The following is a 25740-nucleotide window of genomic DNA, read 5'->3' as shown; positions in this document are numbered from 1 at the left end:
AGCAAAGGCTGTGCCAGTCCCTCATCCTTTGAATGTGGTAAAATATATGTAACATATATTGCAAATAATATATTTGCCATATATTAAATGGCAAATTTTTGCCATTTAACAATTTTAAATGTATAATCTAGGGGCATTAGTAACACATAATGCTGTGCAACCATCATCAGTATCTACTTCCAAAATGTTTCCATTACCCTAAGTAGAAATGGTTTAATTGTTTATCAGTGCTGCACTCAATATGCCAGCAAATTTGGAAAACTCAGCAGTGGCCACAGGACTGGAAAAGATCAGTTTTCATTTCAATCCCTAAGAAAGGCAATCCCAAAGAATGCTCAAACTTCCGCACGATTGCACTCATCTCACACCCTAGTAAAGTAATGCTCAAAATTCTCCAAGCCAGGCTTCAGCAATACGTGAACCGAGAACTTCCAGATGTTCAAACTGGTTTTAGAAAAGGCAGAGGAACCAGAGATCCAATTGCCAATATCCGCTGAATCATCGAAAAAGCAAGAGAGTTCCAGAAAAACATGTATTTCTGCTTTATTGACTATGCCAAAGCCTTCGACTGTGTGGATCACAATAAACTGTGGAAAATTCTGAAGGAGATGGGAATACCAGATTATCTGACCTGCCTCTTGGGAAATCTGTATGCAGGTCAGGAAGCAACAGTTAGAACTGGACATGGAACAACAGACTGGTTCCAAATAGGAAAAGGATTACGCCAAGGCTGTATATTGTCACCCTGCTTATTTAACTTATATGCAGAGTACATCATGAGAAACGCTGGGCTGGAAGAAGCACAAGCTGGAATCAAGATTGCTGGGAGAAATATCAATAACCTCAGATGTGCAGATGACACCACCCTTATGGCAGAAAGTGAAGAGGAACTAAAATGCTTCTTGATGAAAGTGAAAGAGGAGAGTGGAAAAGTTGGCTTAAAGCTCAACATTCAGAAAACTAAGATCATGGCATCTGGTCCCATCACCAAATGGGAAATAGATGGGGAGACAGTGGAAATAGTGTCAGACTTTATTTTTTTGGGCTCCAAAATCACTGCAGATGGTGACTGCAGCCATGAAATTAAAAGACACTTACTCCTTGGAAGGAAAGTTATGACTGACCTAGATAGCATATTAAAAAGCAGTGACATTACTTTGCCAACAAAGGTCCATCTGGTCAAGGCTATGGTCTTTCCAATGGTCATGTATGGATGTGAGAGTTAGACTGTGAAGAAAGCTGAGCGCTGAAAAATTGATGCTTTTGAACTGTGGTGTTGGAGAAGACTCTTGAGAGTCCCTTGGACTGCAAGGAGATCCAACCAGTCCATCCTAAAGGAGATCAGTCCTGGGTGTTCATTGGAAGGACTGATGCTGAAGCTGAAACTCCAATACTTTGGCCACCTCATGCAAAGAGTTGACTCATTGGAAAAGACCCCGATGCTGGGAGGGATTGGGGGCAGGAGGAGAAGGGGACGACAGAGGATGAGATGGCTGGATGGCATCACCGACTCGATGGGCATGGGTTTGAGTAAACTCTGGGAGTTTGTGATGGACAGGGAGGCCTGGCATGCTGCGATTCATGGGCTCTCAAAGAGTCAGACTCGACTGAGCGACTGAACTGAACTGAACTGAACTCTCATTCTTTCCCCTGCTCCCAGCCTTTGGAAACCTCTAACCTACTCTTTGTGTCTGTGAATTTGACAGTCTCTTTTGATAAGGAAAATAAATACTACCAAGAATCTCTGTTCCACAGCTTTATGACTGATATTTTTATATTGCCTTTCTGGAGTTTTCCTTTTCCTGCACACCTTCCCTTCCCCTCCCTCCTATCTCCCCTTGACTTTCCTTGGTTTGTCATTTAAGGGCATTGTTGAAGGATGGTCTCTGGAGATGGATGATTTGGAAAGAATGTAACAGATTCTCAGAGTGAGAAAAACATAGGAGCAGAGGCCTGTATACAAAGATAAGTGGAGTAAAGAAAGCATATAAGGGTTCTGGTCACCAATTCTGATTCATGAAAGGGTTGGCATTCCCAGGCCGCCAAGCTGTTCTCTGACATCAGCTGGCTGTCCTGTGGTTCAGCTCAGTGTTCACACTATTTTCCTGGAGATGGCATCACACCCACAGGTTAAGGGCTCAGTTCTGTAAGATTGCAGCTCCTCCCCACGCTGCAGATGCTGGGTGCAAGTCCAGGTTGTCACTTGAGCTTCTGAACAACTGGCTATAGATTAGAGCTTCTAACAACCCTCCTCTTGGGTTCTGCTTATTTGTTGGAGTGGCTCACAGAACTCAGAGAAACAATTTATTTACTAAATTGTTGTTTGTGGTTCGGTTGCTGAGTTGTGTCTGACTCTTTGCAACCCCATGGACTGTAGCCCGTCAGGCTCCTCTGTCCATGAGGATTCTCCAGGCAAGAATACCAGAGTGGGTAGCCATTCCCTTCTCCAGGGGATCTTAGTGATCCAGGGATCAAACCTGAGTCCCCTGCATTGCCGGCAGATTCTTTATTGTATGAGATTCTTTACCATCTAAGCCACCAGGGAAGACCTTATCAAGCAAGGAGTAGGGGTAGCTAATGCTCAAAAGGCTTGAACTCTTGAATGGCTTGGGGAAGAGGTTTTAAAGGTGAGCTGAGGGAAAGGGTGATGCGGAACAGGGTCAGCTAGTGCACGTTTGTTTCTGATTGGTGGGTGACAAAAACCAGGTGAGGCCACAGGGCTTAACATTATCTGCCTTCAGGCTCCAGCTGGTCTGGGGACCACATGCTCAGAATCACACTCCTCCTAGTTGGGGTCTAGTTTCTATAAACAACTGAGGGATATGCGTTAGACTTTATCTTTACCTTTGAGACATAATTAGGAGTCCCTGAGACTGATTTATTGTTTGAGTTTATGAATGTTTCTCTTCCTGGTTGTCCTTTGTTTCTGCATTCCTTAATTTTCCCCATCAGCTGCTTGGGCTTACTTGTCTCTCTCTGCTCACAGATGCCCTAGGATACCAGTTTGCTCCCACAGGTTTTTTTTTTCTAATCACTGGTACGTAGGACATGCCCTAGGGTCCTGTCACCGGGAAATCCTCTACATATGTCTACTTGATTTCAATCCAACCTCTAGTCCCTCTTCCTTCCCTAGATATCAGGAAGTGGGTGGAGTGGGCAACTGAATGTTCCAACATCTAATTACATGGTTGTGTTGACTGAAACAAAAAATGTACAGCCTAGTAGTTGAAAATTATGTTTTCTTTGGTGGACAAAACTGAGAACTTAAGCCTGGGACGCAGCCCCTAAGATATCTCTGAGGGGCTGCTCTGAAGAGGTAAGGGAGGTACCGGTTTATGTGAAAAATACCAGGTAATAGAATATCAAAAGATTACTGGTAATTAAAGAAAACCAAACATCTCAAGTTAAGGAATCCAGGGCTTTTCTGTGTTATGTGAAGATGCAACAGTCTGGGCTCACTGAAATCATTCCTTTCATTTGCACCTCTGCTATCTAGAGCCAGTATCCTGCTCTTTCCCATCCTGAGTGCCTTCAGGGTACATCCTTGGGGGTGGGGGGTGGCTGCAGTGACTAAGGGCTTGGCAGCAGGCATCCAGCTCCTCTCCATCTTGAGTTCCCTCGGGGCTCCTGGTCCATGCTGCAACTCTTGACGGCTACAGCATCCTTTATTTACTTACTTGGTAGGCAACATTTGTTCATTGATAATTGGTTCTCCTGGCAACAAGCCTTCATCCCTAAGTGTGATCTAAGTCACTCATTAACATAACAAAACACCTTTGTTCTCTCATCATTTGGGATATTCACTTAAGTATTCTGTGCTAGAATAGAGAGGAAGACCAAATACAAATTTCTTATTATAAATCATAATATCCCAGCACAAGTCAGGGAGACTTTAGTAGATAGTTAGTGAGGTGTGGAGGAGGGTATGTGAGGTATGAGAGGGTATGAGAGGGTATGTGAGGTATGGAGGAAAGGGAAGGGTTTGGGGTAGCATCAGGCTGAGAGATAGACCAGAAAGAGAGCAAAAAAGAGGTAAGGAGTGTGTTTGACCTGATGTATTGGATCTCCTTTGACTCACATGAGAACTTATTTCTACTTTCAGAACTGTTTCTTTGATTACAGCCTTTCTTTTTTCTTTAATTATAATACTGTGGCAAGATTTGGCTATGGAATTTGCTTGGGCCTCTGATAGGTAGATATTTACAAAAGGGAAAACATATTACTCAGAAAGGGGATATTTCCTGCCTTATCAGTAAACAAAGGCTGTCAGAGTCATCAGACATTACAGCCTCCACCAATGGTGAGCAGGTGAGCCCTGAGGAAACTCGGGAAGGAAACTGAATATCTGCCATCCAGCAACCGTCAGACTGCCAACACTCCCTATAGTGGCTTGGGATGTAAAAACACAGGATACTGGCCCCAGAAGGCTGAGGGATATCAAAGAAATGATTTCAGTGAGCTCAGACTCTTGCATCTTCCTAAACATAGAAAAGCGCTAAATTCCTTACATTGGGATTTCTGATTTTCTTTAAGACTAATCTTTTGATGTTTCCACTACCTACCCTTTATTGCAAAACTCCTATGTATCCTAGCTCCCCACTCTCCCTTGCCTCCTTGAAGTAGTCCTTTCAGGGTCACATGAGATGCTGCCTTTTGGGCTTGAAGTCCTAAAAAATCCTGCTGAAAGAAACAGAACTCTCAACTTTGAGGTTGTGAATATTTTTAAAGTAGACATCACAAATGATTTTTTTCATTGCTAGGATTTTTTCCCCCTATATATATGGCTTTGCTTGTATATTCTTGGAGGCTAAGAGGCCAGCAAACAAAGATTTCATTTTCATTCATGTCTTCATCCATCTCATCCCTCCTATCCCAACCTCCAGATGTGGGCCTAGGACTTTGCCAGAGGAGACAAGTTTTCATCTGCTTGCAAGAGTTTGCTCTCTCAATACAAGAAGACTTTCCCTACTCTGGACCAATCACCATTTGGGGCTCTGCTTGGATGTGTCCTTTCATTAAGAAGCATTCCATGTGTGTCATTTCTTTTTAGATTCTGCAGTTAACGCAGTACCATTCGATATTTCTTTGACTCACTTCACTCAACATGATCACCTCTGGGTCAGTCCATGTTGAATGCTGCCCAACCCTCTTCCTCACATGTCCTTCTGGGGCTGCCAACATAGGTCCTCTGTTCATCGGATCATAGCACATAGGGTTTCATATGAGGTTCAGTTTGGAGTTCAGTTTCCCTGGGCTCATGTTTCTCATTCATGTGAGACTTTGAGTCAGCCGCTTTCTCTCCCTCAATCTTGTTAATCTTTCATCGATTAATATTCTGTCAGCTAACACTCCCAACACGTGTCTGTGTGTGACCAGTTCCCCACATCCTTGCCAATGATGAACATGATACTTAATGGTATTACACAAGTACCAAGGACTAGGAACTGTTGCAAGTCTTAAATGAAACAACATATACATCTTGCTTTGTAACCTCAGGTGAATTCTGTAACTGCCATGTGCCTTACCTCCTCATCTTTAAAATGAAGATAATATACATTTCCTTCAGATCTGTTGCCTGGAACCCATAATAGGCACTGAATACTGCATATTTCATACTAGCAAGTGAGCTGCCCAGATTTTGCTCATGTAAAACATCTAATAAACTGCTTGTTATTATTTTGGCCAGAAGATTATAAACTTGGACGGCAAAGGCTCGGTCTTATTCATCTTGGATATCTTGGTGTTTAGTACATTGGCTTGCCTGTAGATCTTTATGATTATTTGTTAAATGGATCCTCTTGAATTTCCAGCATCCCTGTGGAGCTGAAGAGAGAGACGAGCCTAGGACAAATATCTGGGAGGCAATCAGAGGTCCTTGTCAAGGTCAGTGCAGTGGGAATCCTCAGGATTGTCAGTAGCTGTGTATTGTCAGAGAAGAATTGTGAATTCTGTGAATTGTCAGTCCATCATCACCCCTTGTCTCTCTTGGTTGAAAACTGTATGCCAGCTTCTGAAAAAGGTGCCCATTGTCTTTTTGGCCTTTTCGTTTTTGCATGATTAAAATATCTTGGAAGTTTTCCATACTCTGCGAGGGATCAAATTGCTCTATTCTTCTCACTCTGAGGAGGCTTCAGGGGAGGCGAGTACATGGGATCAAAAGAGATAAATGCCCCAGATGACAGTTTTATTGTACCAACCAGTCTCTGTAGATGCTAGAATGATCCAGGTCTAAATCTGAGTTTTGGGCTTAGTGAGTAAGTTGCTTCTCTCTGAGCTTTACTTTACTCATTGTAAGATGTGACTCTGTCCCCTACCCTTGCTCCGACGTGATATTACCTGGTGATCCTTTCAACATGGATAAAAGTGCTGCAACTCCTAAATATAAAAGGTAATCCATTTGCATTACTGAAGATTAGGTTAACCGTATCTGAAACACAGAAATAATGGCAGAAAGAAGATAAACATTTGAGCTTTGTTAAAGTCCAGATACAACCAGTTCAGTTCTAGGATGGGGGTGTGGGGGGCTCAGTCGCTCAGTCCTGTTTGACTCTTTGTGACCCCATGGACTATAGACCGCCAGGCTTCTCTGTCCTTGGGATTTTCCTGGCAAGAATACTGGAATGAATTGCCATTTCCTTCTCCAGGGGATCTTCGTGGCCCAGGGATCCAACCCCTGTCTCCTATATTGGCAGGTAGATTCTTTACCAATGTGCCACCTGGGGCAGGGGTAGCTCCATAATCATCTGAGATCCAGGCTGCTTCCAGCTCCCTATTTCTGCCTCCTTAGAATTGAGCCCCATTCCCATGATGCAAAATCCTCCAGTCATCACTTGATATTCTAAGCAGCAGGGGGGATGGGGGCAAGGAGGGGGAACATACTCATTTCCTTCATAGTCTCTTCTCCTGAGTTGCACAAAATCTACTTATAACCCATTGAGTTATGGCATAGTCACATGGTCAGTCAGCTGCCAAAGAGGTTGGGAATAATAGTTCTTATCCTGTATCTACTGGCCTGAAATCGAGTTCTATAATTAAAGGGTCAAGAGGCAAACTGATGTGTGGACAAATAGCACCATCCCTCTGCTATAAGGTGCAGAATAGTCCTGTGTCTAAGGTCACACTGTATCACTGTGTATTAGTTAGGGTTCTCCAGAGAAACAGAACCAATAGGATATATGTATATACATTGTATATGTGTAATATGTACACATACACAGAGAAAGAAACAGAGATTGATTTGTTATAAGAAATGGCTCATATGGATACGGGAGAATCTGTGACCCCATGAACTGCAGCATGCCAGGCTTTCCTGTCCTTCACTACTTCACCATCTCCCTGAGTTTGCTCAAACTCATGTCCATTGAGTCAACGATACCATCCGACCATCCCATCCATCGTACCCTTCTCCTCCTGCCTTCAATCTTTCCCAGCATCAGGGCCTTTTCCAATAAGTCGGCTCTTTCCATCAAATGGCCAAAGTATTGGAGTTTCAACTTCAGCATCAGTCCTTCCAGTGAATATTCAGGACTGATTTTGTTAAGGATTGACTGGTTTGATCTCCTTGCAGTACAAAGGACTCTCAAAAGTCTTCTCCAACACCACAGTTCGAAAGCATTAATTCTTCAGCACTCAGCCATCTTTATCCACGTCTCACATCCATACAGGAATACTGGAAAAACCATAGCTTTGACTATATGGACCTTTGTTGGCAAATTGATGTCTCTGCTTTTTAATATGCTATCTAGATTTGTCATAGCTTTTCTTCCAAGGAGCAAGTGTCTTAATTTCATGGCTGAAGTCACCAGTCACATTGATTTTGGAGCCCAAAAATATGAAACCTGACACCATTTCCACTTTTTTCCCCATCTATTCACTATGAAGTGATCTTAGTTTTCTGAATGTTGAGCTTTAAGCCAACTTTTTCACTCTCCTCTTTCACTTTTATAAAGGGGCTCTTTAGTTCCTCTTCACTTTCTGTCATTAAAGTGGTATCATCTGCATATCTGTGGTTGCTGATATTTCTCCAGGCAATCTTGATTCCAGCTTGTGAGCCATCCAGCCCAGCATTTCGTATGATGTACTTTGCATGTAAGATGACAAAGCAGGATGACAATATACAGCCTTGACATACTTCTTTCCCAATTATGAACTAGCCCATTGTTTCACATCCGGTTCTAAATGTTGCTTCTTGTCCTGCATACAGGTTTCTCAGGAGGTAGATAATGTGGTCTGGTATTCCCATCTCTTCAAGAATATTCCACAGTTTGTGTGATCCACACAGTTAAAGGCTTTCGTATAGTCAATGAAGCAGAAGTAGATTTTTTTTTAAATTCCCTTGTTTTTTCTATGACCTAGTATATGTTGGCAATTTGATCTCTGGTTCTTCTGCCTTTTCTGAATCCAGCTTGTACATCTGGAAATTCTTTGTTCACATACTGCTAAAGCCTAGCTTGAAGGATTTCAAGCATAATCTTGCTATCATGTAAAATGAGTGCAATTGTATGATAATTTGAATATTCTTTGGCATTGCCTTTCTTTGGGATTGGAAGCTGAGAAGTCCCATATTCTGCCCTGCAAGCAGGAGAACCAGGACACCCAGTGGTATAATTTAGTCCAAATTTAAACTTCTGAAAATTAGGGGTGGGTAGGGGAATACATCCTAATTTGAGTCAAAAACCTGAGAGCCAGGAGTGTAGATATCTAAGAGAAGGGAAAAAATGGATGTCTTAGTTAAAGCAAAGAGAGCAAAATGTGCCCTGACTCTGCTTTTTTGTTCTATTGGGTGGATTGGACAATGCTCATCTGCACTGGTTGAGATCATGGGTTGGATGATGCTCGCTTGAATTGGTGAGGGAGGTCTTCTTCATTCTATGGATTCAAATTTTAATCTCTTCCAGAGATATCCTCACAGATATGCACAGAAATAATATTTTACCACCTATCTGGGCATCCCCATTCGAGTTGATTCATAAAATGAAGCATCTCACACAGCCAATGAACAGTTGGGCTGAAGTTGGAGTCCAGTTTTTCTGTTCCCTCCTCCTCCTTTTCCTCCTCCTGTTTTATTCATGCACACAAAAAAGCTATTAAATTGAATTTTAGGAGAACTTGACAGAAGGAAATGGAGGTGAGCTTGAAGTTAATGACCTTTAGGTAAGTATTTCTTAGAGTGTATAATGAGGATAATAATGTACCTTTCTTGTAGCTCCATTGCACAGAATCCATAAGACATGTATAAAGCACCTTGACCAATGTCTTTTTTAATACTAGGGTGTGAGTTACCTATGATGTGCATGCAGGCTCAGTCGTATCTGACTCTTTGTGACCCCATGGACTGTAGCCCACCAGGCTCCTCTTGCCCATGGAATTTTCCAGGCAAGAATACTGGAGTGGCTTGCCATTTCTTACTCCAAGGGATTTTTCTGACCCAGGAACTGAACCTGCATCCACCAAGTCTCCTGCATTAGCAGGTGTATTCTTTACCACTGAGTCACCTGGCAAGCCCTGATAACCATAATGATGCCAATATAAAAATATAATTAAGTTCAAACATCAGATTTATTATTTTTGTCAAAATATAAACCTTGGAAGTGAGGGACTGTGTCTTACTCATAAAGGCTTCCTGGTGTCAAACACAATGTCTAAAACTTGATCACTATTTGTTAAAAATTGTTGAATGTTAAAGAAAATGAGGTGAAACATTAAACAGTTTAGATTCATTATTTTTTAATCTCATATTTGAATTATATCCAGTATTCATTGACTCATGTCCTTCTTTCAAAACATAATTAGTTGCTTTTTAATACATTTTATAATATTTAAAATATTTCACTAGGGTTTATAAAATTTCTATGAAGATTTATATTTCCCAACCCTAATTCCCAGTGTTATTTTTATTAGTACTATATTTAAATTGGTTCAGTACTCACCCCATGTTGTTTTATCTGAGCCTCTGCATGGCTGAGGTCTATTTTGATTTCTGCCTTGATTGGCTGGATTTCATCAGAAACAATTTTTCATTTTATTCTTCAAGAAAAGGGGTCAGAGATTATCAGAGCTTCTGAGTTTTTTCTGCCTCCAAGTTTGAAAAAAAAAATTTTTTTTTTGCTTCTTGGAGTTTAATTGTTTAACCATGGTAGTCTTTGGTGTTCATCAGCTCTTTCAGGCTTTGTGGAATATGGTATATCCTGTCCATCTGTACTTTTCCAGTTTATTTGATTTCGTTAAACAATTCTTATTAGTACATAGCTAAATGACTTATTCATTTGTTCCATTTGTAGGCATTGTTACTTGCATTAGTTTTCTGGCACATCTGTAACAGTAACAAAGTACCACAAACTGAGTGCTTTGAAGCAATGAACATTTATTCTCCCACAGTTCTGGAGGCTGCTAGCTGAAAAGAGGGATCTTAGTGGTGGTGGTGCTCCCTGGGGGCGTCTCCTGTCCTTTCTCCTCTCCTAGCTCCCGGCGAAGGTTGCCAGTCCCTGGTGTTCCTTGGTTTGTAGGTGCCGTGCTCAAATCCCGGCTTCCATGTTCCCTAGGCTGTCTTTCCAGAGGTGTCTCTCCGTCTTCACACAGGCTCTCTTGCTAGTGTCCCTGTGTTCTTGTATAAGGAAAAGTCAGATTAGTTTCCACCTACTGTGTGATCTCATTTTAACTTGACTAGATCCGCAAAGACTATTTACAAATAAATTCACATTCACAGATACTAAATAGTTAGGACTTTAACATATCTCTTTGGGGAACACAGTTTAAACCGCAGCACTACTCCAGAGATTTTCTGTCTTAAGGATGTAAAAACAGGTTGTTGTTATTTAGTCACTAAATTGCATCTGACTCTTGCTACCCCATGGACAATAGCCCTCCAGGCTCCTCTGTCCATGGGATTTCCCAGGCAAGAAAACTGGAGTGGGTTGCCATTTCTTTCTCCAGGGGATCCTCCTGACCAAGAAATTGAACCTGGGTCTCCTGAAAAGATATTAATCTTTTTAACTTCTTTCTCATGCTGTATTTTCTTAGGTATTTTCACATTAAAACCTCAATCCCTGTTGCATGACGCTTGCTTAAAAGAGCTGCTCTATAGACTACCTACAGCCTGAGAGAATTCTCCCCACCCTCTTTCCACCATTACCTGAGACTTGACTTATCTTCCAGCTACAGCTGAAAGGCTCAAGCCCGGTGTTCCCTCTCCCTCTCTCTATTCTGTGTGTGTGATGGGGGAAGGATTCACCTGGGGTTGGGTGCAGTCTTTCTTAGAGATACTGGTTATGTTCTTTTTCCTTAAATTTCATTTTCTGTCCTGTGCCTGGGATTGCTCCACTTAGTGAAGCATAGGGTGATACCTTCTAGATGATTCCTTCAGTTGAGCGTGGAGTTCAGTAGCCTATGATTCTGCACCAGTGGATCATGTGACTGTTCACTTCCTTTTCATTTCTCCTAACCAATGTTATTTCTAAATACTTGATGGTGGTGGTTTAGTCGCTAAGTTGTGTCTTACTCTTTGTGACCCCATGGACTATAGCCTGCCAGGCTCCTCTGTCCACGGGATTCTCCAGGCAAGAATACTGGAGTGGGTTGCCATTTCTTTCTCCAGGGGATCCTCCTGACCCAGAAATCGAACCTGGGTCTCCTGCATTGCAGGCAAATTCTTTACCAACTGAGCTATGAGGGAAGCTCTAATTACTTCCTTGAGGTCAAAAGAGACAAAAAGGATACCATTCTTCTCACATTTCCTATCCAATTTGGGAATATTGAGGGGCATTCTTAGGACTTTCACTGCCCTCTGGGGATAGGACAGGAGCCAGTCTTCTTCCTTCCTTCTGCCTTGTAGAGATCTTGATGTTTGATTTCCTTGTTTGGTTGTGGCTGATTTATTTTCAGCACAGTTGTTTTTCTTGATTTTGTTGTTTCTGAGAGAAGAGAGACTCTCTGACTCTGTTCCCTCTATGTAGACCTGAACATGTGTCTTGAGCCTTTCATTTATGCCATGATACGAGCTGGTGGTTTTTCCTCTAATAAAGTGGTAGGAACTTTAGATATTTTTAATTTGCATCATGTCTTCCTACATTTCTCACCAGTGCTATTATTCTGAACTCCAATTTAGAGTATTACATTGAGATGTCAGCTTATGATTGGAAGACCAGGTTGCTTTTTTTTTCCCCCTCAAAGGCTTTAGATGTGAAACAATAACTATTAAAATACATTTCTAACTTATTTTTCTTTCATTCAGCAGTCAGACTAAATGTCACCAAAGATTATATTTTAGATGTTGCTGATTTTAAAACTCTGGTGACTATTAGCCCATCAGAAATGAAAGAAGCTCTCAAAATGTATTCTTCTGCCAGTTCTGCCTCAGCTCTCCTTCCTGTGGTAACCTCATTGTTATTCCAGATTGAAGGATTTGGGGCTGTGGTGGGAGGTTCACAAACAAGTGTAACAGATTCTCTATCCTGATAATCTTAGGGGATTCTGCGATGAGTCAGTGGTAAAGAATCTGCCTGCGTTGCAGGAGATCCAAGAGACAGGGATTTGACCCCTGGGTCAGGAAGATCCCCTGGAGGAGGAAATGGTTACCTACTCCAGTATTCTTGGCCTGGAAAATCCCCTGGGCAGTGGAGCCTGTCAGGCTACAGTCCATAGGGTCGCATGGAATCTGACACACCCGAGTGACCGGCACACATGCATAATCTTAGGTATTTATTATTTACTTTTCAGTGCCTAGAAGACTAATTAATAAATAAAAGAAATCATTGTGGAAGATTTCAGGGTTTTTGAGCTTTTACCTCTTGGGGAATAAGTCTTGCATTTTCAAAAGCACAATTGTCTCTGTTTTGTAAGAGAAATACATTGTTGAATACAAATGCTTTTGGTATAATGGAGATAGTTGAGCCAAAGCAAGATTTAGCCAGATCCCCATCAGGAAGGTTTAGAAAACAAAACAGTACAGGCTATTTTTATTTGTTTGCTTTATTGTCATTAGCTACTGGTGGTCTTTTCTTTCCTATGTTTCTAGAACCTGAAGACAGTTCTGTCTGAGTCTAAGTACCCAACCCTCCTCAGGAATTTAGGACATTGAATGGGAGCTGGTTAATGGACCACTGGGTGTCAGTATTGTCTTTTCATACTTTATAGGCTAAGTCACTTCAGTCATGTCTGATTCTTTGTGAGTCCATGGACTGTAGCCCACCAGGGTCCTCTGTCCATGGAATTCTCTTGGCAAGAATATTGGAGTGGGTAGCCATTCCCTTCTGCAGGGACTCTTCCCAGTGCAGGGATTGAACCTGGGTCTCCTGCATTTCAGGTGGATTCTTTACCATCTGAGCCACCAGGAAAGCCCACACCTAAGCTTCCCAAATTCTCTCAAATGTTCACAGGGGAAGGCAGATAAAACATTCATGTGGGTTCACATTTGCTTACACAAGAAGCAATGCTCTCTTCTTCCTCTTAGAAAAACACCATTTTCCATTTTTCTTGATCAGTCCATTTGATGTATATCTGGCTTTACCAGTGTGGATACAAATTTTCTTCTGCTTTAAAACAACAGAAAGGCTGTACAAGCGTGATGAAGCACTCATGTCACTCTCCCTTGGTAACATGTTGGGGAAACAATGGGAAGAGGGTAAAGAGCCAGTGGTATCATATGTCAGCAAGGTGATGGAGTCTGAGCACAGGTAGATCTTCAGATTTTTTTGAGAGCAATATTATATCTGAATTTTTATGTAAAAATTTTCTCATTTATATATTAGTTGGCTCAAACTTAAAGAAAAAACAAAATTATGGGCTAAGATATGGAACTTGCAGAACAATAGGCTAAAATCTCTGAGCTAACACTTGAATGATTTCTCTTCTTCCTTGGAGTTTTTTGCTGATCATTTGCAAACCTAGCCTAATTGTTTGGCTCTATCAGGAGTGAGGGAAGGTCCTTCGGGAGATGCTTAGGATTAATTTATCTTTTGTGACTGTATCCCTTTTCTATTTCAAGGAGAAGTTGCTCGGCGTAGCTGGAGGGATTTGGAATAGGCCAGAAAGGTTAAATATCCAGATTTAACTTCACTTGATCTGGGAGAGGTTTGGAAAGTTCTATGAGTACCAATTCCTCAGTGCTGCATAATTTCCTGTTGTGAATGTACTGGGGCAAGAAACACTGGAGGGAAAGCAGGCAGGGTCTCTCCAACCCTGAGGATTTGCCCCTTGTATAGACCGAGTGCAGAGAGGACGAGAAAGCTGTTCTCAGGCTTAGAGAGATGGCACAGGCTTTAGAGACTGGATTCTAGATAGCTTCATTGGACACAGCAGGAAAGGGGGGCCCTGGTTGGGCAGAACCTACTCCAGACCTTGTAGCTGGTAGAAGAGGACTCCCAATTCCAGTTCACTTAACTCCTGATCTGGAGTTCTCACTGGGAGGTGGTGAGGATGAGCACACCGCCCAGCCATTGGACAGCACAGTTGGCTATGTGCAAACTGTTCATGATGTAAAAGGGAGAGTCAATGAAGGAAGAAACAGGCTTTGAAAGGAAGAGCCTATTTTTATCTAGATAGAGTACTTACGTCTAGGAAAGGAGAGACTCTGAAATGAATACCCAGGAAAACTGAGTCCTTTGTTTTTTGTTTGTTATTGTTCAGTAGATCAGTGGTGTCTGACTCTTGGTGACTCCATGGACTGCAGCACTCCAGGCTTCCCTGACCTTCACCAACTCCTGGAGTTTACTCAAACTCATGTCCATTGTGTCAGTGATGCCATCCAACCATCTCCTCCTCTGTTGCCCCCTTCTCCTCCTGCCTTCAATCTTTCCCAGCATCAGGGTCTTTTCCAAGGAGTCAGTTCTTCCCATCAGGTGGCCAAAGTATTGGAGTTTCAGCTTCAGCATCAGTCCTTCCAATGAATATTCAGGACTGATTTCCTTGAAGATTGACTGGTTTGATCTCCTTCCAGTCCGAGGAACTCTCAAGAGTCTTTTTCAACACCACAGTGTGAAAGCATCAATTCTTCAGCATTCAGCTTTCTTTATAGTCCAACTCTCACATCCATACTACAGGAAAAACCATAGCTTTGACTAGATGGACATTTGTTGGCAGAATGATGTCTCAGCTTTTTAATATGCTGTCCATGTGGGTCATAGCTTTTCTTCCAAGGAGCAAGTGTCTTTTAATTTCATGACTGCAGTCATGATTTTAAAGCCCAAGAAATAAAGTCTGTCACTATTTCCACCATGAGGTGATGGGACTGGATGCCATGATCTTAGGAATGTTGAGTTTTAAGCCAACTTTTTCATTCTTCTCTTTCACTTTCATCAAGAGCCTCTTTAGTTCCTCTTCACTTTCTGCCATAAGGGTGGTGTCATCTGCATCTCTTAGGTTGTTGATATTTCTCCCGGCAATCTTGATTCCACCTTGTGCTTCATCCAGCCCGGCCTTTCTCATGATGTACTCTGCATATAAGTTAAATAAATAGGATGACAATATACAGCCTTGATGTATTCCTTTCCCAATTTGGAACCAGCCTGTTGTTCTATGTCAAGTTCTAACTGTTGCTTCTTGACCGGCATACAGATTTCTCAGGGGGCAGGTCAGGTGGTCTGGTATTCCCATCTCTTGAGAAATTTTTCACAGATTGTTGTGATCTACACAGTCAAAGGCTTTGGCATAATCAATAGAGCAGAAGTAGATGATTTTCTGGAATTCTCTTGCTTTTTCTATGATCCAACAGATGTTGAAAAGTTGATTTCTGGTTCCCCTGCCTTTTCTAAATGCAACTTGAAAATTTAGAAGTTCATGGTTCACATACTGTTGAAGTCTGGCTTGGAGAATTTTGAGTATTACTTTGCTAGTGTGTGAGATGAGTGCAATTGTGGGGTAGTTTGAACAATCATTGGCATTGCCCTTCTTTGGGATTGGAATAAAAACTGACCTTTTCTAGTCCTGTGACCACTAGTTACTAATCATCAGGGAAATGCAAATTAAAACCACAATGAAATATCACCTCATACCTGTCAGAGTGGCTATTATGAAAAAGACAAAAAATAACAGGTGTTGGCAAGAATGTGGAGAAAAAGGTTCACTTCTGCACTGTTGGTAGATATGTAAACTGGCATAACCACTATGGAAAACATATGGAGGTTCTTTAAAAAAAAATAGAAATACCAAATAATCCAACAATTCTACTTCTGGATATTTTTCCAAAAAACAACAACAAAATACTAAATCAAAAAGATATATGCACCCCTACATTGACTGCAGAATTATTTACAGTAGTCAGGATATGGAAATAACTTAAGTATCCATCTATAGATGAATGGATAAAGAATACATAGTATACATACAATGGAATATTATTCAACTATAAAAAAAGAATGAAATCTTATTTGTGATAATATTTATGGACCTAAAGGGTACTCTGCCAAGTGAAATAAGTCAGACATAAAAGATAAATATCATATGATTTAACTTATATATAGGCTCAAACAAAACAAATGAACAAACAGAACAGACCCATAGGCACAGAGCAAAAACTGGTGGTGGTTGGAGGGGAAGTTGGGGGAGGATGAATGAAATTGGTGAGGGTGAATAAGAAGTACAGGCTTTATGTTACAAAATAAATAAGTCTGGGGAGGTGTAAAGTATAGCATAGGAAATATAGTCAATAATATTGCCAAAACTTTGTATATTGACAAATTGTAACTAGTGTTATGTAAATAGCAGTGGCAATTTTGTAACTTACAAAATATACTACTGTAGTATACACTATGTTGTATTGTTGTTGTTCAGTCACCAAGTCATGTCCGACTCTTTGCAACCCCATGGACTGCAGCACTTCAGGCTTCCCTGTCCTTCACTATCTCCCAAACTCCTGTTGATTGAATCGATGATCCCATCCAACCATCTCATCCTCTGTTTCCCTGTCTCCTACTGCCCTCAATCCTTACAAGAGTCAGAGTCTTTTCCAGTGAGACACTTCTTCGCATCAGGTGGCCAAAGTATTGGAGCTTCAGGGTCAGCACCAGACCTTTCAGTGAATATTCAGGGTTGATTTCCTTTAGGATTGACTAGTTTGATCTCCAGCACTACATATTAAAGCATCAATTCTTGGTCCAATTCTCACATCCATACATGACTACTGGAAAAACCATTGCTTTGATCACATGAACCTTTGTGAGCAAAGTGTTGTCTCTGCTTTTTTATACGCTGTCTAGGTTTGTCATGGCCGTTCTTCCAAGGAGCAAGCATCTTTTAATTTCAAGGCTGCAGTCACCATCTGCCATGATTCTGGAGCCCAAGAAAATAAAACCTGCCACTGTTTCCACTTTTTCCCCATTTATTTGCCTTGAAGAGATGGGACCAGATGCCCTGATTTTAGTTTTTTGATTGTTGAGTTATAACCCAGCTTTTTAACTCTCCTCTTTTCACCCCCCACAAGAGGCTCTTTAGTTCCTCTTCAATTTTTGTCATTAGAGTGATGTCATCTGCATATCTGAGGTTATTGATATTTCTCCCAGCAATCTTGATTGCAGCTTGTGCTTCATCCAGCCCAGCATTTTGCATGATGTACTCTGCATGTGAGTTAAATAAACAGGGTAACAATATACAGCCTTGACGTATTCCTTTCCCCATTTGGAACCAGTCTGTAGTTCCATGTCCAGTTCTAACTGTTGTTTCTTGACCTGCATACAGATTTCTCAGGAGGCAGGTCAAGTGGTCTGGTATTCCCATCTCTTGAAGAATTTTCCACAGTTTGTCATGATCTACACAGTCAAAGGCTTTGGTGTAATCAATAAAGCAGAAGTAGATGTTTCCTACTTCTGCGTGTAGATGTTTTCATGTAAGGATCAAACATTTCTGGTGTATTCATTTCTGTGTCCTTAGTGTGTAAGTGTGAAAGTCATTCAGTTGTGTCTGACTCTTTGTGACCCCATCGACTGTCCATGGAATTCTCCAGGCAAGCATACTGGAGTTGGTAGCCTTTCCCTTCTCCAGGGCATCTTCCCAACCTAGGGATCAAACCCAAGTCTCCTGCGTTGCAGGCGGGTTCTTTACCAGTTGAACCACAAAGGAAGCCCTTAGTGTAGTCATATTGTATGTGTGTGCACGTGGTCAGTTCTGTCTGACTCTATGTGACCCTGTGGACTGTAGCCTGCCAGGCACCTCTATCCATGGGATTTCCCAGGCAAAAATACTGGAGTGGATAACTATTTCCTCTTCCAGGAAATCTTCCTGACCCACGGGATTGAATCTGCGTCTCCAACCTGCGTCTCCTGCATTGACAGGTGTATTCTCTACCACTTGAACACCTGGGAAGCTCAGAGTCACTTTAGGGACAAGAAATATTGGAGAACAGGCTTAAGTTTATGGCATTAGTCATAAGTCATGGCATATTCACCATTTGTGAATGTCTTCATGTCAGGAGATAAAGTCAAAACTCTTCTACCTGCCTCTCTGATCTCCTAGCACGGCTTCCCCAGGGCCTATCCAGTGGATGGATCCTGCCTCTGTCCCCTGCATTAGTGCCGTGGGTGTCAGCCCGCGTCCCCCGCTTCCACTCCCGCACCATTGTCCGCGTAGATTGCTCCTGTGTGGCCACCATGCTGGCCTCGATTCTGATCCTTGAGCGTCGCCCATTTTTCCCAGCCGCAGGGCCTTTCCACTAAGTGTCGCCTCCGCTGAGAGAGGGCCTCTCCCAGGTCTTCGCAGGCCGTCCTTCAGTTCTCAGCTCACACACATACCGCGATGCCACAGGGGTCTTCTGAGGACCACTGGAGGGTAGCAAGCATCCCGAGCACCGTGCAAGGGGAAGCCAGGGCCGGGAGGCGCCCTATTCCTCTCTGCCCCGCCTTCCTGCACACCTGTCCTCAGAGGGCTCCCCGCCGTCTTTCATCATCTCCTTTGCGGCGCCCAGCACAGTCTTCAAAGTGTCTGTTGTTTGGGTGGCTGCTTCATTGCCAGCCTATCCTGTTGGAACAAAGGCTCCATACAGACTGCTCTGTCCTGTTGAGTGTTCTGTCCTCAGGCACTAAACCTGTGCCCGATGTAGCAGAGTGCTCAGCCAGCATCTACTAAATGATTCAGTAACTGTTCACAGGTGATATTCTTAGAAACAAGCCTACTTCCAGGGGGCATATTTGTATATGAGAAAGGTTAAGGCCTCATCCTCTGAAACATTTTCCCTGGTTAACACAAATCATGCAGCAAGTTCCAAGCATGGTTCTCAGTTACTCTTTCTGCAGGATTGTTCCTCCTTTTAGAGAAGTGTGCAAGTTCTTACCCAGCTGTTCATGATGCTCTCTGGCCTGCTGAATGTGACCGCTGTGTGGTCCCTCTCTGACATAGGTGGTTACCAGGCCATGAGCCCCTTACCCTGCACCCCAACCTCTTGGCTGGTGGGTCACCCCCAGCATCTGTCTTGTGCTCCTGCTGTGGCAGGTGCCACAGGGCAGTAGTAGGTGGAGGGAACCTGACCTAACACAGAGGACACATGTCTCAAAAGCAGTTTCTTCTTTCTACCCATCCATGCCAGACAGACAGATGGGTGGCCATAAAGAACAGATCTCTCTCTGCTCACCTCTTCTTTACCTCGGTGCCAGCAGAACTGGGATTCCCAGCAAAGCACTGAACCTTCCATCACTCCTTCACTCACTCCCTCTCTCATTTCCTTCCCTAGTATTTACTGACAGCCTACCACATCAGGTACTTTAATGCGTGCTGGGCTGCAGTTGTGAACAAGGCAGGCAAGAATCCCTGTCCTCGTGGAGCATGCTGTCTGGTGGAGGGGTCAGGTAATCCTCAAGATTTGGAAGTAGCTGGAGTTTACAGATCAGTGTACCAGATACTGATAAATGCTACAGGGAAAAGTAAAGCCAGCAAAGAAGGGCAAGGGGAGATCCTTGACTTATGTAGGGAGGCATGGGAAATGAGAGGTTCGGGGCTGGGGGCTAGTTAGGAGGGCCTGGGTGGCATACAGGTGAAGAGGGACAGAGGACGCAGGAGGAGGAGGTCTCACAGTCTCAAGGCAGAGAGTGGAAAAAGTGCATGCTGGGTGAGATGGTGCGGGGGTTGGGGGGAACCACATGGAGTTTCTCTTAACTCTTGCTGATGAAAATATAATAGAATAGTTCTTTTAAAATAAAATTTTGTGTGTATGCTTCTAATAGGCAAAACAGTTAAATGAGTCAATATTTAAAAGGGACACAAGGATATCTAATTGTAAAATTAAAAACTTCCAACCCATACCCCCTAGGAACTCGTTTCTCCTCCTTGGAAGCACTTTTTATAAAGTGTCTTCTGTATTTGTTCAAGGGCATTTCATTCACATACATGCAAACATATCCATCCATTTGTGTGTACATACATGTATCTGTATGCATAGCTATATAGATCTTGACAAACATGTATGGTGTGGATGTACATACACATGTGCACACACAGGCATGTATATATGTACACATTTCACATGTCTGTATACTCACATATATTTTAAAGAAAGGTGAGTGATTTCACAGAGCTCTCACTTGAAGATTCTGACAGTTGCTAAGTATGCCTATAATTCTTACACAAATCAAAAAGGCTTTAGTAATTTGCCGCCTATTTCAAAGACACCATAATCAATGATCAATTAGACAGCACCAAAGATCTGTAGGGCAAACCATTCTGATAAATGCTTTGCTTTCCTGTTACAGTAATTCCACTAAGGTATGTTCCCTTGTGATTAAAGGCACGGGCTGTGGAGACAGAGAAACCTGGAAGCAAATCTTAATTGGTTATGTGCATTAGTTTCCTGCTGCTGTAGCAAATTACCACAAATGTGGTCACACAAAATTTTATTATCTTACAATTCTGGAAGTCGGAAGTCTTCTGGTCTTCAGCAGGCTGAAATCAAGATATCAGCAGGGCTTTGTTACCTCCAGGAATTCTTAGGAAAAATTCATTTCTTTGCCTTTTCCAAGATCTAGAGGTCACGTACATTCCTGGGCTTGAGGCCCCTTCCACCATCTTCAAAGTCAACAATGTACTATCTTTAACTCACTCTTTCTGACATACTCTTTTAAGGTTACATCTCTTCTCTGATTCTGACCCTTCTGCCTCTCTTGTGACCTCATTTGGCACATCCAGATAATCCAGCATGGTCTCCCCCATCTCAAGATCCATATACATCTGCAAAGTCTCTTTAGCCATGTAAAGTAACATATTCATATGTTCTGAGGAATCAGTACGTGGGCATCTTTTCAGAGACGGGTTCACTCCCTCTGCCTATCACAGGTTGTGGGAAGAAAGTTACTTAACTTCTAGTTTATTTTCTTATGTACAAACTTTTGACAAAACAAGGCTATTTGGAGGAGTCAAATGAGACAATGTGTATAAAACTCTTGGCCTGTAACCGGGACTAACACCTTTTGGGTAGCTCTGGTTTATTAGCTGTTTGGTCTTAGTTAACAGCATTCTCCTCTTTGGTGCCATCATCTTCCTCTATAAAATGGGGAAAAGAATGGCAACCATGAGATTTTATTAGCATGGATATCCATTTAATCTAGCATAGTTTATTAAAGGACTATCTTTTCCTTACTGCATTTCAAAGATACTTTTCTCCTTTGTTATAAGTCTAGTAACCAAAACAATGTGTGGATCTACTTAGGAATTCTCTCTACTTTCTGTGCTTTGTATGTATATTCTTGTGCCAGTTCAGCACTTCAATTACTAGTACTTCAAATAAATATTGTTACCTAGTAATCTATTCTCCAACTTTGCTATTTTTATTTGAGTTTATCTTGGCACTTTGCATTTTCACATATATTAGAATAAGTTTGTCAGTTTCTTTAAAAAAAGAAACTTGCTGGTATTTTGATAGAGATTCTATTGAATCTGTAGATAAGTTTGAGAGAAGGAGACGTCTTTACTACATTGAAGCTTCTAATCCACGAACATGGATTATTTCCTTTTATTTATTTATATCTTTTAAAATTTCTCTTTGCAATATTTATAGTTCTCTGTAAGACTTTATCTGTTGCTAGTTATCCCATACATATGATTGTTTTTTATGTTGTTATAAATAATAATATAATTACATTATATTTCCTTTTTATCATTCCTGGGTCTTGCTTGCATGAAAAGCGCAACAGAAATTTGTATATTGACCTTGTATTTTGCTAAGTTCACTTAATAATTCTATTAATTTATAGATTCTTTTGGATTTTTACATAGTTTTAGTTCCTCACTTCCAAATTCCATGCTGTTTGCTTCTTTTATAAGCCTAATTTCATTAGTCAGGACTCCTTTACAAAGTCAAATAGGAGCAGTAATAGCTGACATTTTTGTACATTTCTACACAGCAAGAGGAATTTTTCGGAATTTTGTCATTAAGATATTAGACATAATACCAAATCAAGGAAGCTTCCTACTGTTTGTAGTTGCAAAAGTGTTAAAAAAATTAAGAATGAGACTTTTTTCACAGAATTAGAAAAAATAATTCTAAAATTTGTATGGAGATACAAAAGGCCCCAAATAGCCAAAGCACTCTTGAGAAAGAACAAAGCTGCAGGTATCATGCTCTTTACATTCAAACTATCCTACAAAGCTATAGTAATCAAAACAGTATGGTAGTAGCACAAAAACAGACACACATGGATCAACGGACAAGCTAGGGAGCCCATAAATAAGTCCACACTTAATGGTCAATTAATCTATGATAAAGGAAGCAAGAATATAAAATGAGAAAAAGTCAATGAAGCAGAAGTAGATGTTTTTTGGGAATTCCCTTGCTTTTTCTCTGCTCCACCAGATGTTGGCAATTTAATCACTAGTTCCTTTGCATTTTCTAAATCCAGCTTGTACATCTGGAAGTTTTCAGTTCACCTATTGTTGAAGCCTAGCTTGAAGGATTTTGAGCATTATTTTGCTAGCATGTTAAATGAGTGCAGTTGTACTACAGTTTGAACATTCTTTGGCATTACCTTTCTTTGGGATTGCAAGGAAAACTGACATTTTCCTGTCCTGTGGCTACTGCTGAGTTTTCCAAATTTGCTGGCATATTGAGTGTAGTACTTTTGCAGTATCATCATTTAGAATTTTAAATAGCTCAGCAAGAATTCCATCAGGATTCCCAGGTGGCACCAGTGGTAAAAAGAGAAAAGAAAGAAAGAAAAAACCCACCTGCCAATTCAGGAGACATAAGAGACATGGATTCAATCCCTAGGTCGAAAGAAACCCTAGAGGAGGGAATGGCAACCCACTCTGATATTCTTGCCTGGGTAATGCCATGGACAGGGCAGCCTCACGGGCCGTGGTCCGTCGTGTTGCAAAGAGTCAGACACCCTGAAGCAAGTTAGCATGCATGCATACAGAATTCCATCACCTCCACTCACTTTGTTCATAGTAATGCTTCCTAAGTCCCACTTGACTTTACACTCCAGGATGTCTGGCTCTAGGTGAGTGATCACACCATTGTGGATATCCAGGTCATTAAGACCTTTTTTGTATAGTTCCCCTGTATACTTTTGCCAACTCTTCTTAATCTCTTCTGCTTTGGTTAGATCCTTGCCTTTTCTGTCCTTTATTGTGCCCATCTTTGCATGAAACATTCCCTTGGTATCTCCAATTTTCTTAGAGAGATCTCTAGTCTTTCCCATTCTGTTGTTTTCCTCTATTTCTCTGCATTGTTCACTTAAGAAGTCTTTCTTGTCTCTTTCTAGTCTCTGAAACTCTGCATTCAGTTGGGTATATCTTTCCCTTTCATCTTTGCCTTTTGCTTCTCTTCTCTTCTTAGCTATTTGTAAGGCCTCCTCAGACAACCATTTTGTCTTCTTGCATTTCTTTTTCTTGGGGATGGTTTTGGTCACTGCCTCCCATACAGTGTTATGAACCTCTGTCCATAGTTCTTCAGGCACTCTATCTACCAGATCTAATACCTTGAATCTATTTGTCACTTCCACTATATAATCATAATGGATTTGATTTAGGTCATACTTGAATGGTCTACTGGTTTTTCCTACTTCAACTTAAGCCTGAATTTTGCAGTAAGAAGCTGATGATCTGAGGCACAGTCAGCTCCAGGTCTTCTTTTTGCTGACTGTATAGAGTTTCTCTGTCTTTAGCTTCAAAGAATATAATCAATCTAATTTTGTTACTGACCATCTGGTGATGTCCACATGTAGAGATGTCTCTTATGTTATTGGAAGAGGGGTTTGTTATGACCAGTGTGTTTTCTTGGCAAAAGTCTTTTAAGGTTTTTTTTTTGTACTTCTGTACTCTTTGTACTCTTGGAGTAAAAAACCTGCTTTATTATATACTTCAAGGCCAAGCTTGTCTGTAGCTCCAGGTATCTTTTGATTGTCTACTTTTGCATTCCAGTCCCCTATGATGGAAAGAACATCTTTTTATTGGTGTTAGTTCCCAAAGATCTTGTAGGTCTTTGTAGAACCGTTCTTCAGTTTCTTTGGCATTAGTGGTTGGGACATAGACTTGTGTTACTGTGATATTAAATGATTTGCCTTGGAAATGAACCAAGATCTTTCTGTTGTTTTTGAGATAGTGCCCAAGTGCTGCATTTTGGACTCTCTTGTTGACTATGAAGGCTACTCCCATTACTTCTAAGGGATTCTTGTCCACAGTAGTAGATATAATGGTCATCTGAATTAAATTTGCCCATTCCCATCCATTTTAATTCACTGATTCCTAAAATGTCAGTGTTCGCTCTTGCCATCTCCTGCTTAATCACATCCAATTTACCTTGATTCATGGACCTGACATTCCCAGCTCCTATGCAATATTGTCCTTTATAGCATTGGACTTTACTTTCACCACCAGACACATCCACAGCTGGGTGTCATTTCTGCTTTGGCTGAGCCTCGTTAGTCTTTCTGGGGCTATTTCTCTGCTCTTCCCCAGTAGCATATTGGAGACCAACTGACCTGAGGGGCTCATCATCTGGTAGCATATCTTTTTGCCTTTTCATACCGTTCATGGTTTTCTTGAGGCAACAATACTGAAGTGGTTTGCCATTCCCTTCTGCAGTGGACCACATATTGTCAGAATTTTCCACCATGACCCGTACGTCTTGGGTGACCTTGTATGGCATGGCTCATAGCTTTATCGAGTTACACAAGGTTGTGATCCATGCCATCATTTTGCCTAGTTTTTTTGTGATTGTGGCTTTTGTTCTGGAGGCTGTGGGATGATAGTTCTTGCTTCTTCTGTCTGCCCTCTGATGGATGAGGATAAGAGGCTTGTGCAAGTTTCCTGATAGGAGCGACTGGCTGTGGGGAAAACGAGATCTTGCTCTGGTGGGAAGGGCCACGCTCAGTAAATCTTTAATCCAATTTTCTGTTGTTGGGTGAGGCTGTGCTCCCTCTCTGTTGGTTCGGTCTGAGACGGCCCATAGCCTCTATGGTATGGCTAAAGGCAGCCTCTAAAAGGACTCATCCCAGCGTGTGTCTCCCAGGACTGCTGCTTCCAGCGCCCATGTTCCTGTATCAGGCCACTGTGGACCCATGCCTTTGCATGAGGCCCTCAAACACTCAGGCCAGGCTGAGTCTTTTGTGGGTCTTTTTTTGTGAGTCTTTTGTGGGTTCACTGCTCCTTTTCCCTGTATCCTGGTGCATACAGGGTTTTGTTGGTGTACTCCAAGATTCATGTGGAAATCCTGTTATCAAATCCCATTGTCCTTCAAAATCAGATTCCCTGGGGATTACCAGTGCTTTTGCCAATTCCCAGGTTGGGAAGTCAAAAATGGTATTGAATTTTACCAAAAATGGTATTGAA

The 25740-nt window shown here is 41.7% G+C and overlaps 1 long non-coding RNA gene across 1 annotated transcript in view; it reads left to right on the top strand.

The window, feature by feature from the left end:
- The window catches only part of LOC139032446 (uncharacterized), a 102863-nt gene that overhangs the window by 65699 nt on the left and 11424 nt on the right, over nt 1-25740 (top strand). The window contains exon 2 of the long non-coding RNA XR_011484989.1: nt 5811-5883. This is a non-coding gene — a long non-coding RNA (uncharacterized lncRNA). The remainder of the gene's footprint in view (nt 1-5810; nt 5884-25740) is intronic.

Source organism: Odocoileus virginianus, chromosome 3, assembly GCF_023699985.2.
Source record: "Odocoileus virginianus isolate 20LAN1187 ecotype Illinois chromosome 3, Ovbor_1.2, whole genome shotgun sequence".
Lineage (NCBI taxonomy): Eukaryota > Metazoa > Chordata > Mammalia > Artiodactyla > Cervidae > Odocoileus > Odocoileus virginianus.
This window is presented reverse-complemented; position numbering and strand designations above follow the sequence as displayed.